General features: G+C 42.5%; 1 protein-coding gene across 4 annotated transcripts in view; it reads right to left on the bottom strand.

The window, feature by feature from the left end:
• Positions 1–1,925, bottom strand: part of LIFR (LIF receptor subunit alpha) — a 56,109-nt gene extending 54,184 nt beyond the window's left edge. For 2 of the 4 annotated variants that reach the window (XR_004305710.1, XM_015848485.2), the window contains exon 1: positions 1,766–1,925. The gene's annotated coding sequence lies outside the window, so the exon portion shown is untranslated. Of the gene's footprint in view, positions 1–928; positions 953–1,284; positions 1,409–1,765 lie in introns of those variants that run through there. The other 2 variants (XM_015848486.2, XM_015848487.2) reach the window with 2 other exon arrangements.
• Positions 1,926–15,119: the final 13,194 nt, after the last annotated feature.

Genomic DNA, 15,119 nt, shown 5'->3' on the forward strand with positions numbered 1-15,119 from the left:
CTGCAGACCTCTCAGCAGAGACCTGCAGACGCCTGCCCAGCTAACAGCTGGCAGCCATGGCTCAGCAACAGCAACCAGAGGCAGCATGGCACCATTCACTCAGCACTTCTCCCTGCATTTGCTTTTGCGTTTCCCACATCCTAATCCTTCATTCATCACAGTTTTAATTTTGAGTCATTGGGGCCCAATCCAGGAGTGCTTGCTGTCCTTTATCACCAAAAACAAATGGAATTCGGTGCTTATCTTTCTCACCACAATATTCGTAGCATACAATGGTCAAGAAGTTAAGAACAAGCAGACTATTTGCGAATTGACAAGTTTATGCATTTTCCCCCACAGGATGCACAAAGCTGTATTAATAAAACATATGTGCACCAACAGAACAACATGAAACAATACACTGCTCCATTAGAGAGGGAATGTGGCATGATATGAACCCTCATCTTTCACACAGCTAACAGACCTGCCAGAATTGATTAACCGTCAGGGTCCAAGCTACATGCTTAGGGTTTAAGAAGAATTTAAAGACAACAAGGAAAAAAGGCAGAAAAGACGTTCAGGTGTGATGTCAAAGAGACAAGCCACATCACCTTGCAGAAGTAACAAGCCAAACTTCATGTAAAGAAGAAAGCTAACCATTCCCTGTGTGCTGTATGATGTGATGTTAAATTCCTGAAGGAATTTAACACAGCATTGCAAACTTGGTTGTGGAAAATGAATATCTGACTGTTTTTGCAACAGAAATTTCAAGCACAAATGTTTGGATTACAGAATCAAAGGGAGAGTTCCTACACATCAGCACATAGCTGAAGTCCCCCGGATACAAGCTGATTTCAATACTTATCTGAAGTCCGATTCCCATTTACAACAAAGTCCCCCGGCATTTACACTTAGGAAACAGAAAACCCCATCTATTGCTAATTCTTACCAGAGCAGCACTCAGCATGCCAGCACAACATGCTCTGTTCACACTGAGTTGTAACACGGGAATGACGTTTCTTCCAGAATCACCTTAAAGACTTAGGGTGATCTTTTTTTAAGCACGCTCTCTAAAGGCACCATAAATTCAATCCCTTAAAATAGAGGCGGTGAGCTGACACTGCCGTGCCACCCCCAGCGTGAGAGGTGCGTCCGGATGCTCCTGGCCGCAGAAAGGACTCTGCATTTCCCTCCCAAGTTCTTGTTTCTTTTAATTTTTTTTAGAAAAATTCTACTTTAAAAAATAGTAATAATAATGAATAATGATAAATAAAAAGTCACGCAAGAAGAGGCATAAATATTTACCCACTTCTCGGTCCTTGAACCCACCAACTTGCCGGCCAGCAGAATGAGCTGTTGTCACAACACAGCCTCTTTATAATCGCCGGCTCCGGGCAGCGGTTGCCTTCCCCGCCGCTCTCCCCCGGGGGAACCCGCGCCCGCCGCGCCCCCGGCTCCTCCGCCACCTGTCCCCGGCCCGAGCCCCGGACAACGCGGGGGACGCGGCCCTGCGAGGCGCCGCCGGCACAGCGGGGAGCTCCGTGCCCGTTCTCCCGGAGGCACTGCGGAAAGGCAGCGTAGCGCGGGGTTCGCCACCCACAGCCGCGCCGCTTCGCCCCCTGCGGCCCCCCCGCCGCCTCCTCCCCGCCGCCATTCGCCCCTCCTCGAGGCGGGTGGAGGGACGTGGGGGGCGCTTCCCGGCGCGGCCCCCTCCCAGGTGTGAGCGCAGCCCGCAGCGCGGAGGCGCCGTCGGCGAAAGGCGCCCGGACCGGGTCCGGCTACTCACCCGCCGCCGCCTCGCCCTGCCCTGCGGCGGCCTCATGCCGCGGGGGTGTGCGCAATGCCCGCGGCGCGATCCCGGGCGGCCCAGCTCCGGCGGGCAGCAGTGCGCAGCGCCGACAGGAAGGAGGGATGGAGCAGGCAGGGAGAGGGAGGGAAGGAGGGATGGAGGAGAGGGCCTGGCGGGCTGCCTGCGGGAGGAGCCTGCGCCGCGCATCGCCCAGCGGCGAGGCTGCCCAGGAGGGAGGCAGCACCCGCGGGCCTGCCCTCGGGGTGCGGCTGCTCGTGGCACCTGGTGCCCCGGGCTGCGCCTAAGGCTGGAGCTGCGCTCATGCTCAGCCGGAGGAGCGGTGGTTACGGTTTTCCAGGGCTGAGCATTTCAGTTTCTCCCTGGTCATACTGTGCGGCTTTAGCGTCAGGGTTTTGTCAGGGCACAGTTGCCGAAGATACTTCAGCAGCCAGTGGTCCCCAGCAGGCTGTAGAAAGCAGACTGAAGTCACAAATCTGGTCACTTCAGGTTCCCTTTGACACCGTCAAACATCGTTCTCAGAAAACCCTCCTGTCCAACATCTCGGACACCACCAGCCATCTGGGGGTCAAAGTGTTGGGCCAGACTTTCAAGTGCAGAAAGTTCTTGACCAACTTTATATTTGCCTCCAGTTTTTGAGGTCTGGGTTTCTCTGAAGCCACAATAGCTACATGCCAGCCTTTCTTTTAAATCAAACTTCAAATCTTCACAGTTCCACAGTCCCAAGAGTCAAGCAATTATATATATATATATATATATATGCCATGAGGCCTGTGAAATCAGACAAGCAAGCAAGCCTATGGCTCCTCTTTTGTTCCCCAGTAAACCACAGCGTGACCAAGAGAAAAAGTGACTTCTTAGTTTTCCTTGGATTGTCCTGCTTGCAGTCTACTCCAGAGGGTTTCTAGATTGCTGTAGATGGTTTTTCTTAGATCTTATATGGTAAAGAACTGCATATACTTGTATGAAGTTGCTAAGCCAGATGTGTCCTCCCTTGGCTATATGGATGCATTTGGGGTCTCCAAAGCTGCTCTCCACAACCCTGTACATTCCCTGGCTAGGTCAAGTGAATGCAAACTATTCTGTAGAGATGAAATCTTCCATCCTTTCCTCCCCTTTCCAATTTTTTTTTTTTTTTTTTTTTTTTTTTTTTTTCCAAAGAACACTGAAGTTGTTGTAAGCTAGAGCAAGAACATGAACCTTGTGGTTGGGTCTCTTCTGTCTCAAGAGCATGCTTGACTTCAGGCCTCCTGAGACAGCTGTCTATTCATTGACCTGTGTCACCTTCTCAAGGGCTGCATCTCCTTATAGGCATACCATTCTTGGGAAAGAATGGTAATAGCGTTTGGAGAGAAGTCCTGGGCAGTGAATCCCAAGCCATAGATGATATTTCCTCCTGTTGCATATTTAAACATTTGTAACTCCAAGGATGTACACACTTCAGTTAAGCCCTCTCCTCAAGGGCATCTCTTTACAGTCTCAAGTCTCTCCTGATTGCAGAAGCTTACTGGATGCTTCATTCTGTGCTCTGTGCAGTCCAGGCACACAGTGATTTGCTGTGTCAGCAACCTAGAACCAAATCTACATTTAATTTTCCCTAGTTTTCATTATGCATCCCCTCTTGCGATGTTATGCCAGTGGAACCAGTAATATCCACAGCACCAGAACGCTTGGGGTGAAGCTGGCAGTTTTGTTATGTTTGATCCAGGCTGGGCTGGGCAAGATACAGTTTGTCCCTGTGCTGTGCATGGTAGCTGAATTAATGCAAGTTTCCACAAAAGGTATGTAACACTTTTTTTTTTTCCCTCCCTTTTTTATTTATTTATTTTTATTTTTTATTTTTGAAGGCATTGTATGTGTCAAATCAAATTGTACCACCTTCCTTTTCTGCAGCTCATATCACTTTCTCCTTCGTAATGGCTCCCTGGCATCTCATTTGACAGGAAGCCTTCCTGTATTAGGAATGCATGCCATGATTAATTACAGAGGATCTGGCCCCATTTCTATATGGCATGTGTTATTCATTTGTACCATTTTCTCTTGCTGCCAGGAGAAATCAGAGGTAGGGGGCAATCCTGAGGTGTTGGTTTTTAGTTTTTTCTTTTTTTCCTTTGAAGTTTTGTTGTTTTATTTAATGACTCAGTGTTTAGAGGCACCATTAGAAGTGAAGAAACTTTCCTGACCAGTCACAGTTTAATACAGTCTTACAGTAAAAGTGTCAAGGTGGTAAAGCTGAAGGTTGAGTTTCTGCTACCTGATTGTTTCACAGTGGATTACGCTAATTTAAATAAAGATACCCCAATAACTAATGGCTGCACTGATTATCCTTACCCTGTAGTTTTTGATGTGAAGAAAATATGCTATCTATGCATCCTGACTCACCCTGCAACTTTCCCTATAAAATGTCACAGCTGCTATATTTTATAACAAAACTTATCTGTGTGTAGTACATATACGCACATTTTTGTTTCCTGCCTTATCTCTGGTTTCCAGAAAATTAAAGGGCAGATGCTGGAACAAATATTGTGTCTTTATAGACTTAGTGCAGGATTTTGTCACTGACTTTAACTGCAACAGAGCTCTGCCTTTCAACATTAATGGTTGGGCAATGAGAGAGGAAGATTTAAGTCTCTGTGGATAGTGGGCTAGTTTCAGTTTATCTGAGTTTATCTTGGTGCCTCCTATTACTTACAGAACAACTTGTCTGCTCTCCAGGTCAGAAAAGTTCCAACTGAAAGTGAGAAGCTCAGCTAGGACATTTTCATTAATGAGAGTTTCCTGGAGCCATTTAGTCTTGCTGTTAAGGGTGTGTTGGTTATTTATGGCAGGAAAGGAACGGATGTGTTGATGTTCTGGAACTTTTCCTTTGTGCATTGTTTCCCATTTCACAGTTGTATTTGGCACCCACTTTCCTCCAGCCAATAACGAATATTAGAGAACTTCCTCTGCTGAGAAGCTGTGTGTACATTTTACAAACCCTACCATTTAACCAGAATGGTGTGATGAGCACTTCTACCAGTATTTACAAAAGCTGGAGATTGTAAATATGTAATATCGTGAGGGAATGTCTGCCAGTTATTCTCTGTATGGATCACCTATTCCTGTTTTTGTTTTTGTTCTTTTAATGATTACATAATGCAACCGGCAGAGCGTATTTGGGCCTGACTAACTGTATTCAGGAAAGCCAGTAACAAAACTCACACTGGCTGTGATAGGACAAGGAGGAGTAGGCTCTGCTCTGCCAAGAATAACCTCAAGTAATTCATATGCACTGGGTAGCGCATATGTTTTGGTGCACTCAAAAAGCAACAGTTCTTTCCTATGAGATCTCAATGGAAGCATTTTTTGTTGTTAAGCTGGATCAGAGCTATTCTTGGAAATGAGTATTCTGACTCAAGAGAAATAATCTCTTTGTAATTAATATTTTTCAAATGCAGAGTTTTCTTTGTCATTAGGTACTTATGTCTGAAGAGCCCAGTGACATATTGGCAATATATTGTTAAAAGGTATCAAAAAATTCCCTCATCTCCCGGACTGGAAGGAAAACCATATAGTTTGTTGTGGTTTGTCTTTTTGCAGGGAGGAACAGTGATGGACTTCGATCTGCTGGCCTGTACTAGTTAGATAGTGCCATGAATTTAAAAAGAAATCGAAAGAAAAACACTACTTGCCAAAAACTGTGCTGAGGGCACTTGAATTCCTCTCACAGGAAAAAAAAAAAAAAAATCCACCTCAGATGTCTGAAAAATGCATTGGGTGGAAATATGAGAATCGCTACCAGTAATAAGACCCTTATGGTTAGCAGTGAAGGTAAGCTTCACCCACACACTACAGAGGTGCTAGCAAGGGAATCTCGTTGCCACACACAGCCATGTGTCTCAGTCTTGTCCACATTATGTGATCAGGGCTGCTGAGGACAAGGGCACCAGCTTGTGTCTTCACTGAGTATGTTGGATTTGTCTTGCAACAACAAATATTTTTCAAACAAGTCTTCCTCGCTTTCCTAATAGAATTAAACAGTTATTATGCAGTGATTTTGCCTCAGAACCTTGCTTGCCACATCCTCCAGGAACCTTAGGAAGAGCTTCTGCTTCTTGCTGTATTTCATTGTTTTGTCATATTGATGGCTACTGTCTGTCTTTCTGTTGGGAAGATGTTTACATGCACCCACATTATCAGAGCATGAGCTTTGGTAAAAAATACCTACACATTAGTAACAAATCTGAATGCTTGGTCTTCTGGTCTTGATGCAAAAAAAGCACATTCCTCACCATTCCTTGACTTGTTTTTCACATCCATTCTTTCCACCCTTGCTCTGTTGTGTCTGCTGATACTTCCACATGCCGGCATGTGGAAGATTCAGATTTTGGAGTCCTATTGTTTTGGTTACAAATGTCTACAGTGTCTGCCATGAACTGATGTCTGAGAAGGAGCCTACTGCTGAAGTTGTTCTGCTACAAGAAGCTACATGTTGTAAACATTATCAGTTGCCTTCCAGTTTAAGCAGGTGTGCTATTTTGCCTTTGACTGTGCTGGCAATGTAAAGTTCAGCATGAGCTTAATCATCAAGCGGGATGAGTTCCATTGCAGTGTTCCATACAGTAGCCTGAGAGGTCAGTCTTCATGTCAGTGAAACAAGATACAGCATATTTCTTGGAAGAAAATGAAGCTAAATATAAATCTCTGAAGAACACAATAAACACTGACAAATGGTAACAATCTTACTAACTGTGGAAGGGATGGTGGAAACAGTCCTAGAACTAAATCTGATTTATGGATATAAAACTGAAGAGGCTTACTTTGCATAGTAGTGGAAGGACCTAATTACATCATGAAAGAAGGAATTTATGAGAGTCACAGGCTAATTCAGATTAGTGATAGCCAGACAACAAGCATGGAAATGTGCAAGTTAGATACACTGCGAACATCTCAGACATTCGTATACTCTTTATATTTTAAGTCCTTCCAGTGACTTCCCAACATCACTGTATCTCATTCAAACATACTTCCTTTCTCTGTGTAACTGTTCCTGTCTATCCCATTTTTCTGCCTGCCAATTAATCAGACAGATATTGCCATGCTTTTTCTACTCCTAGGAGTTCTCACAAATAAATGTGTCCTGTGCTATAAAGTTTAGTAAGCCGGTGCTTGTGTGATGCTTCAGATTATCTGTGCTTCAGTCCATGGCCTGAACATGTCTGATGAATGCTGGATGAATCTGAAGCAATAATTCAGCTGTCACAAACTTTGCTTGCACTCACTCGGGAACTGACATCTACATCAACAGGAGCCATTCAATGAGAATTCCAGTAACTCAGTTGAGCAGCCGGTACCACTGAGTAAGTGATTAAAATTATCAAAATTCTCCCTGCACAAAGTTTCCAGGCAGCAATACCCTCACCTCCTGCTGAATCCCATCCAGGGGAAAAATGATATCTTCTGCCATACATACTATCCTTGGACGGAGCTGTGAGCCCACTCACTGCTTGGATCCAAATTTCAGTGCATCAGCATAAAAGCAAGGAGATGAAGACATCTCAGCCAGAGAGGAAGTGGAGATACCTAACAAATGCTTTGCAGGAGCATGTGAAGTTTGATATTTACACAGGACATTGTGTATGTTTTGTCAATCTTTCCATGTTTGTAGAGGCAATACAGTGGGCTACATCTTTAAAGCCCCATGGGCCATGCACATGGAAGGTGAAAAGCAACCTAAAGGACGTATTTAAGGATGGTAAGTCCTGTGTTCCACATACCTTCTGCTTTGTTCTCATGTCTCAGAGCATCTATCTCATGTCCAAGAGATCTCTGCTGCTGAATGTGGCTGCAGCATGAGTAGGTCCCACAATAACATATGAAGAACTCCAATGATCTCCCCAAGATGCATTCCAGGGTATGATCTGTGTTATGCCCAAGTACACAGTGATACATGAAAGCTGCAGTGGGTAGCTAAGCAGAAGAGTGGAACTGCACACTGAGCTGTATTCACTAACCTCTGTGTGATGACATGTAGAAAAAAACTTGGGTTTAAAATATGTTTGGAACTTCTTTTGTGTTTCGGTACTACATAACATAGTGCATTAGAGGATATTGTAGTGTTAAATAATGTACAAGTAACATACCTTAGGGCGTGGGTTTGGAAGATGCCATGGCGAAGTCCATTTATTAGAAACAGCTTTATCTGTTCTGTATTTGACTTTACAAGTATTATTATTTGATGTATCAGTACAGACCTTTTATTAGCCTGCAAGAGAGCTCTGGTTAACCACAATTCTCTTGCAGGCTAATAAAATGTCTGTAAAAACGTATACACAGAAAATCTAACTTTAATAAAGAAGCATATCCCAGTGTATTTGAAAGGCAGGCTGTGGTTGGCAGATGGGTAGCAATCTCAACCCTAGCTTCCCACTCAGAGAATGATTTCTTTTAATCCTCAGGGCTGAAATATTAAGCTTCTTCAGGCAGAAAACTGTTCCATGAAAAACTCTCAGAACATGTGTGGGCAGCACTGCAGACACCAGGATCATACCTACATGCTTAAAACTGTACTACTGAGCGTGCTCTTTCATGTGCCACATCTTTGCCAAGTTGGATGGCTAGGCAATCTCTTTTGCCTTTTGGGTCATTTGAAATGCAAACATCCCCGTGTCATCGATTTTCATTTGTTAACACTGAGTTAAACCAGTGATTCACAATCACACAGCTTTGCTCAGTGCTCCCAGCAGTGGAGCACAGCTCATCACTGAGGTGGTAAATCATGTTTTTGAGGCATCTACTGTGAATACACGAGGCACAGTCTGAGTTAATGCATGCCTAGATTAGTCTTTGTCAGGTACTTTTGCAGCAAGCAGTATGAGCCTGAGCATTCACCTTGACACTTCTATGGTTCTCCACTGTATTTTGTTAGTATGAATCCTTGTACATATTCATACAGAAAGACCAAAGAAACAATTCCATTATTTTTAAATAACCTCCCCTCAAGGTATTTTTTTAACTGAATAGCTCCCCTGCTGTCAGTTAGACTGAACACAAACATCAAGCCGCTGGAGGGCTAATAGGAAGTCGAATAAACAGGAAAAAATAGCCAAGGGCAAAGGTTTAAGGGCTGCATGCTGGAATGAATATCCAAGGGCAAAAGTTGAAGCAGTACTTCTGCTATGTGTCAAACCACAGTCCTGAACTCCAGGCTGTCCCTAGGCTGGGAGAGCTGGTGAGCTCATCCTTCAGCTATGAGTCTTAGCCACTGGGCTGGAGTATTTCAGGCATGGTCAAGGACTCAAGTGCACTCACAATAGCCAGGGTGGACTGAGCAGAGACCTGGTGCTGGCAGGGAAAACTGAGAACTTGACTTTGACCATTGTCTGATGAAAGTGACAACTGAGAGAGCAGAGAGGGTGAAGCTGTGTCTCTACTTGCAAAGATCTTGATTCTTTTCTGTATTTTTTTTCCTTACCTCAGCACATGACAGCGCTACTTATCCTCCATAGGCCTCTTTAAACAAGACTTTTGGATAGCTACTAGAACATGGGAACTGCCTACCTAAAAAGGAGTGCTCAGCTTACAGCAGAACCTAAATCAGGTTTTCTAGGCTCTTAATTAATTTTGGAGGCACTTCGCTGGTCTGCAAACATGCCTGGATTTATCATGCTGGCTGTTGAGTACTTCTTTGGCCTTTGTCTCTTCCCAGAGAGAGGAACATGCACAGCAGTACTCAACATTTTCACATTATTTATGCCTGAATTAGACTGACAGTTCTCTTTCCTTTAGAATAAAAATGAGAACTGAGAATATAGAAGTCCAGACACACTCTTTGCTGGACCTAAAATGTATAATTAGAAATCCATGCAAGCATCTAGTGAACAGGGAAGAAGGCTTGCAGTAAGCAATCTGCTGAGCATGGATCATTCTACCTAAACAAAAGCAAATTGCTGTTATCTCACTACTTTTCTTAGTTTTATTTTACTACTCGGATCTGTAAGGTTAGGCTTTGTTATCTATTATATTCACCAACAGGCAGCAATTCCTTGGTACCTTGTTTTGGACCTCTGTCCACATGAATGTATAGTCTTCCTCCTTATGATTTTAATTGGCAAAACTAATGCCAAGGAAGACTAAATGTCTCAACCTTTAACTTATGGAATGTACACTCTGTGTGGAGTCATATCCAGATGAAGTCTCTCGTGATTTTGGATATGCTAATACTGAAGTCAGTCTTCTGTGTTTTGTTCTGTTCTGTCTATGCACAGTTCTCAGGCCAGTTGGCATTTTTAGCCTGAAACCCTTTCTTGGATTTAAATGTCAGATAATTTTCTCCCTTTGAAGTTATGTGGGAGAAACAACAGATGTTATCACATGCCATTGGAAAGATCACCTCCAGCTCAAGAGGTGGTAAAAGGCTTGTTGGGAGGACAAAAAGCTGGGGTGTGAGGGACAAGGCCACTCTAGAGGATATTTCTGCTGTCCAGAGTGCTCTGACCGCATCATTAGGCTAGAGGGCACTGTCCACTCTACATTTGAAGTTTGGCCATCCCTTAAATAGCAGTAGGGAAGCTACAAAAGCTGGAGCAGAGAGAGTGATTGTGCCAGCTATCCAAATTTCAAGCCATTGCTCAAGAGGATGCCGGTGCATTTCTTGTGTGTTCAGGTGCTGAAGCTGTGTGTTTTCACACTGAGTAGTTAAGCTGGGGAGAAACTTGTATTTACCCATAATAGTCTCACTATGATTCAGTCTGTCCCTTATTACAGGCAACAACCTTGACCAATGTTGTGCAATCTTACCATTTTCTCTGAGGAACTCTTGGATTCTTTGGGGTTTTATTCCAGAAAGACCTTATTCCTCCCACAGAGAAACCCACACAAGAGAGCAATGATGGAATGACTTGCTGAAACTTATGCTTCTTGTAAAGCTAACATAAGTTCTGCCAGTAACAGTTCTTTTCTTTATGGTCCCAGTGATAAATTTTTTCCCTACACCTTCCACATGTGGAGGAAGCAGGAGCTCCCTAAGTGTTGTGTAATGACCTTCTGTTTGAGCTCTGTCTGTTATGCAGCTCCAGCAGGGCCTGCAGTAGCCATTGGCATGTGCCAACCAAGACTCAGTAGCTGGCAGAAAATGTGATTTGCAGGAGGTAACATCTGATAATACTGTTCTGAGCAGTTAGAACAGAACAGCAGTGTCTTTCAACAATTCCAAAGCAGGCATCTCACAGCTCCCTTGCCCACAGCTCAGCAGTACTCCAGAACAGGGAGACAAACTCATACACTACAAAGAAAGGTCGTTGGTGGTTGCATAAATCATTGATTTTTTTTTAAAATTTGAGAATTCATTGCCAAAGAGACTGTGAGATGGTTGTTATTGCTGCATGTGGACATAAGATCTGTCTTAATAATGCATCTGGCTCTAGTTCCAAAAGGAGGGAGTGTACCAAAGGCTCCAGGGAGAATTTGTACCAAGACACCTGTGGGATGAGTTCCCACAGCTGGCAAGAGACAGAGCAAGAGTAAGATCTGCTTCCAAAGGGAACTACTCTGACTGACCCAGAACAAGCATTTCAGATTGAGATGGTCTGGGGGACAGTAAGATCACAAATGCTAAAAATCCTATCTAACTATTGCTTTGCCAACACTCTTTTCACTGTCTCTCTTTTCTTCCTTCTACTGCACTTGCATCCTTCCAACCCTGCTGTTTTATTACTCCAAAGCTGGTCAAAGGGCTGGTCCCACACTTTTACACAGAGGGCTACCTTCTGCTGTGGAAATCTCCAGCGTTGTGACCCTCATTTCACATAACAGCAATCACTGACCAAAAGGGACGCTGTTCCTACCTTTTGAAATAAACCAACATGCTGCAGGGCCAAGCTACCTCCCCAGAGATCTTCTCTGCTAATTGCAGCTCTGTATGGAGAAGTAACTTTCACAGAAAATCTCTGCATTGGAAACATATAAGAAGTACGGGACTCCTAAGTTTAGAGAAGAAAAGTTATCTCTGTGTTTGGATAGTCATTTCTCTGCTCCCAGAAGTTTGGAAAGATAAAGCTGTGTAACAGCTAAGTTTTATTTAGGGTCATAAAATGCTCCACAGTTGATAATTTAATGTTTAATATTGAATCTGTCTAGGCAATGTGAGTATGAATCTCTTGTCTCTGATTTATGATGAGGCAGATCAAGTCTATGCAAACCTCTGATGTTTGGTTAGTGAGAGAAGCATTGGACTTGCTAACATATGGCCTGTGCCTTCACAAAAACATTCCTGAAAAAGATGAATGGAGAAGAGAACATGACTTCAATGACATAATAATTAGAAAGATTGATACTTTAACGTTATGACTCACTCCTTCCTTATAATTTCATTTCTGAAGCCAATTAATATTGTTTAAGAGAGATGTGTTAATGCTTGCTCTTGCAAACAAACCTAACTGATACATAATTGCAGGGTCCAGGTGGACTACATGTTGGCCATCAGCCAGCAGTGTGCCCTTGTGGCCAGGAAGGTCAATAATATCTTGGAGTGTATTAAGAAGAGGATGGCCAGTAGGTCAAGGGAGGCTTTCATCTCCCTCTACTCTGCCCTGCTCAGGCAATGTTTAGAATATTGTGTCCATTTCTAGGCTCCACACTTCAAATAAGACAGGGATCTCCTAGAAGGAGTCCAGCAGGGAGCCACAAAAATGATAAAGGGCCTGGAGCATCTCCTGTATGAGGAAAGGCTGAGTGACCTGGGTCTGTTGAGCTTGGGGAAAAGAAAATGGAGAGGGGATCTGATAAGTTTTTATAAATATCAGAAGAGAGGTGGGAGGCAAATGGATGAGACCAGGCTCTTCTTGGTGGTGTGTAGCTATACAGCAAGGAGCAATGGGTTAAAACTTGAACATAGGAAGTTCCATAGTAACAGGCAGAAGAACTTCTTTATGGTAAGGGTGTCCAGGGGGGTCATGAAGTCTCCCTTTATGGAGATGTTCAAGACCTGGCTGGACACTACCTGCATGATTTTTTGTTGGGTATTGCTTTAGAAGCAGGGTTGGACTCAATGTTGTCTTGAGGGCCCTTCCAACTCCTGCAATTATGTGATTCTGTGTTAATTCCTGATTTTGCAATTTTACTTATGAAGTGAATGGAACATTGAGTGATCTTTCCAAATTTCAAGAGCAATGAATGTTTTTTAATTTTCAATCTGGTACATTTTCAGTCTTCTGTAGCATTACTACTATATATGTATTCAGTCTGTATCTTTGAAACTCAGAAAGAAGGACAGTAAATGACTGTATATTTTCCACAAAGTTTTGCCTTTACAATATGTGCACTCTGTGACATTCAAAATCTCCTACTGAGCTTAATCAGTTTAACAGAATAAACTGGAAACATTTAAAATAATCCAGAATTAGATAATGAAGAACCTGTGATAGTCCATGAGCAGAACAAGATCTCCATTTACAAGTCACACTGTTTTTGGATGACTAATTAATCATGCAAAATCTGAAGGCTTATGAAGAGCAAGAGAAGATACTCAGATTCAAACTTAGAGAAGAGAAAGCATACAGAGCTGGGGCACTTGCTTCTCCCCCAGTGCTTTCTGGAATGTAATCTTTGTGATACTGATTTTGATGACAAGAGCTTGGAAGCTCTACAGAGAACATATTTCAGTGCTGATCACACAAATCCCAAAGGAAGCATATGAAGACATGCTCCGGTGAAACTGTTCTTTCTTTTCAGGTGAAATCACACCTCTGTCTTGTGTTGTTCCAGCACCCCATTACAACAGTTACCCAGTTTCTCACCTCTTTAGAACTGCAGAAATAAAACAACAAAAAATTCCAGGAAAAGTACGAGTGTACTGCTGTTTGGTAGAAAAAGAAAAATAAATAATTCAGCAGAAAATAGTTTCAAAGAAGATATGTTTTCCTGCCCCAAACTTTTGGTAGAAGGACTCTTCTAATGTATGTTTGTATAGATCTATAGTGACTGACTAAACAAAAAGCAAACTGAAAACACGCAGTTAAATACACAGAGAGCAGCTTATTAGTTCATCTGTGAATAAGACTTGAACAAGTATGCAAATTTGAAAACTTTACGTTTTATTTTTATTCTTCAGTCCAAACTCATGGTGTACCTATGATAAATAACTCACGATTTCTGCAATGGAAATTAATGGAAAGCAAGGAGTGATTGAATGGAAAAGGTGTAGCATTAGTTTGAGGGCAGCGGACAAAGCTTTGGAAACTTGGTGTTTTCCTTGTTTTGGCAAATGATATATCATTTGCTATGATGTTTGTACTAAAGAAACAGGTACAGTCAGTGGAGCTGAATATTAAAGGTAACTGGCACTTACATTTCTTATTTGTACCTGCTGGAAGTGAAGCACAACAAACCAACAGCTCTGGGTTGAGTTCCTCCCTCTGAAATAATGTGGGAAACCTGCCTAAGAAAACCAAGTGAGAAGAAATGTCTGGGCAAAGAAAGTGGAAGCAAATACACTCAGACGTTCTCCTTATCTTTTGAATACAACTATGTTCGTGCTCAGTTATACAATGTATACTTTTAAGAACATTTAAAAATAAGTTAAGGTGCAAATTCTTTCAAAGAAATTGCTGACAGGGATGTCAGTGTAGAATGAGGGCTAAAATCATTTACAAGAATGAGCCAAGGTACTTTAGTCAGTTAAAATTTTTTTAGCAATTATGCACTTTATATCTTTTGTTTTTGAGTTTTTAAGAACATTTTACCATTGATTTCTCTTGAGAGTCATAATTGGACCATAACAGACTTGGGCTTCATCATCCACTGATTGCCATATGCTTTTCATTGGATTCAAGAAGAGTGGTTTTCATAAATGAAAGCTCAGAATAACATAGGAAGATTTGAATCATTTTAGATTTAATGACACAGGCAGATGCCAACTTGAAAGTCAGAAAAGACAAATGTGGAACTATGAAAAAATGTAGAGCTCTGACTTAATGAAGATACTCATGCATGGAGATTATTAGCAAGACTTTATGGTTTTTAAAGCTATACTTATGCTATTGCTTTCTTTTAAAACCAGTCAGTTGTGTAGAGCATATTTTCTAAAAGCCTATCAACTCAAATAGAAACCACTATGGTGACATGTCCTGAACTGGTAAAGGGATATAAGTCCAAAATTTTAAGTTCATTTCTCTGAGAGATGATGCCTGCAGCAGCAGATCTAACAGAGGGAACCACCCGAGGAAGCCTGAGTATATTCATAAGCTTCTGAATGATTCCAGTAAAAAGTCCTTGTACAGAAAGTTCCAGCTCACTTCTTGTTTACTTGGTTAGCTGCTGTAGAAGAGTCACATAGGATTTCCCTAGCAAATCACAT

The sequence above is a fragment of the Coturnix japonica genome, chromosome Z (genome assembly GCF_001577835.2).
Source record: "Coturnix japonica isolate 7356 chromosome Z, Coturnix japonica 2.1, whole genome shotgun sequence".
NCBI lineage: Eukaryota > Metazoa > Chordata > Aves > Galliformes > Phasianidae > Coturnix > Coturnix japonica.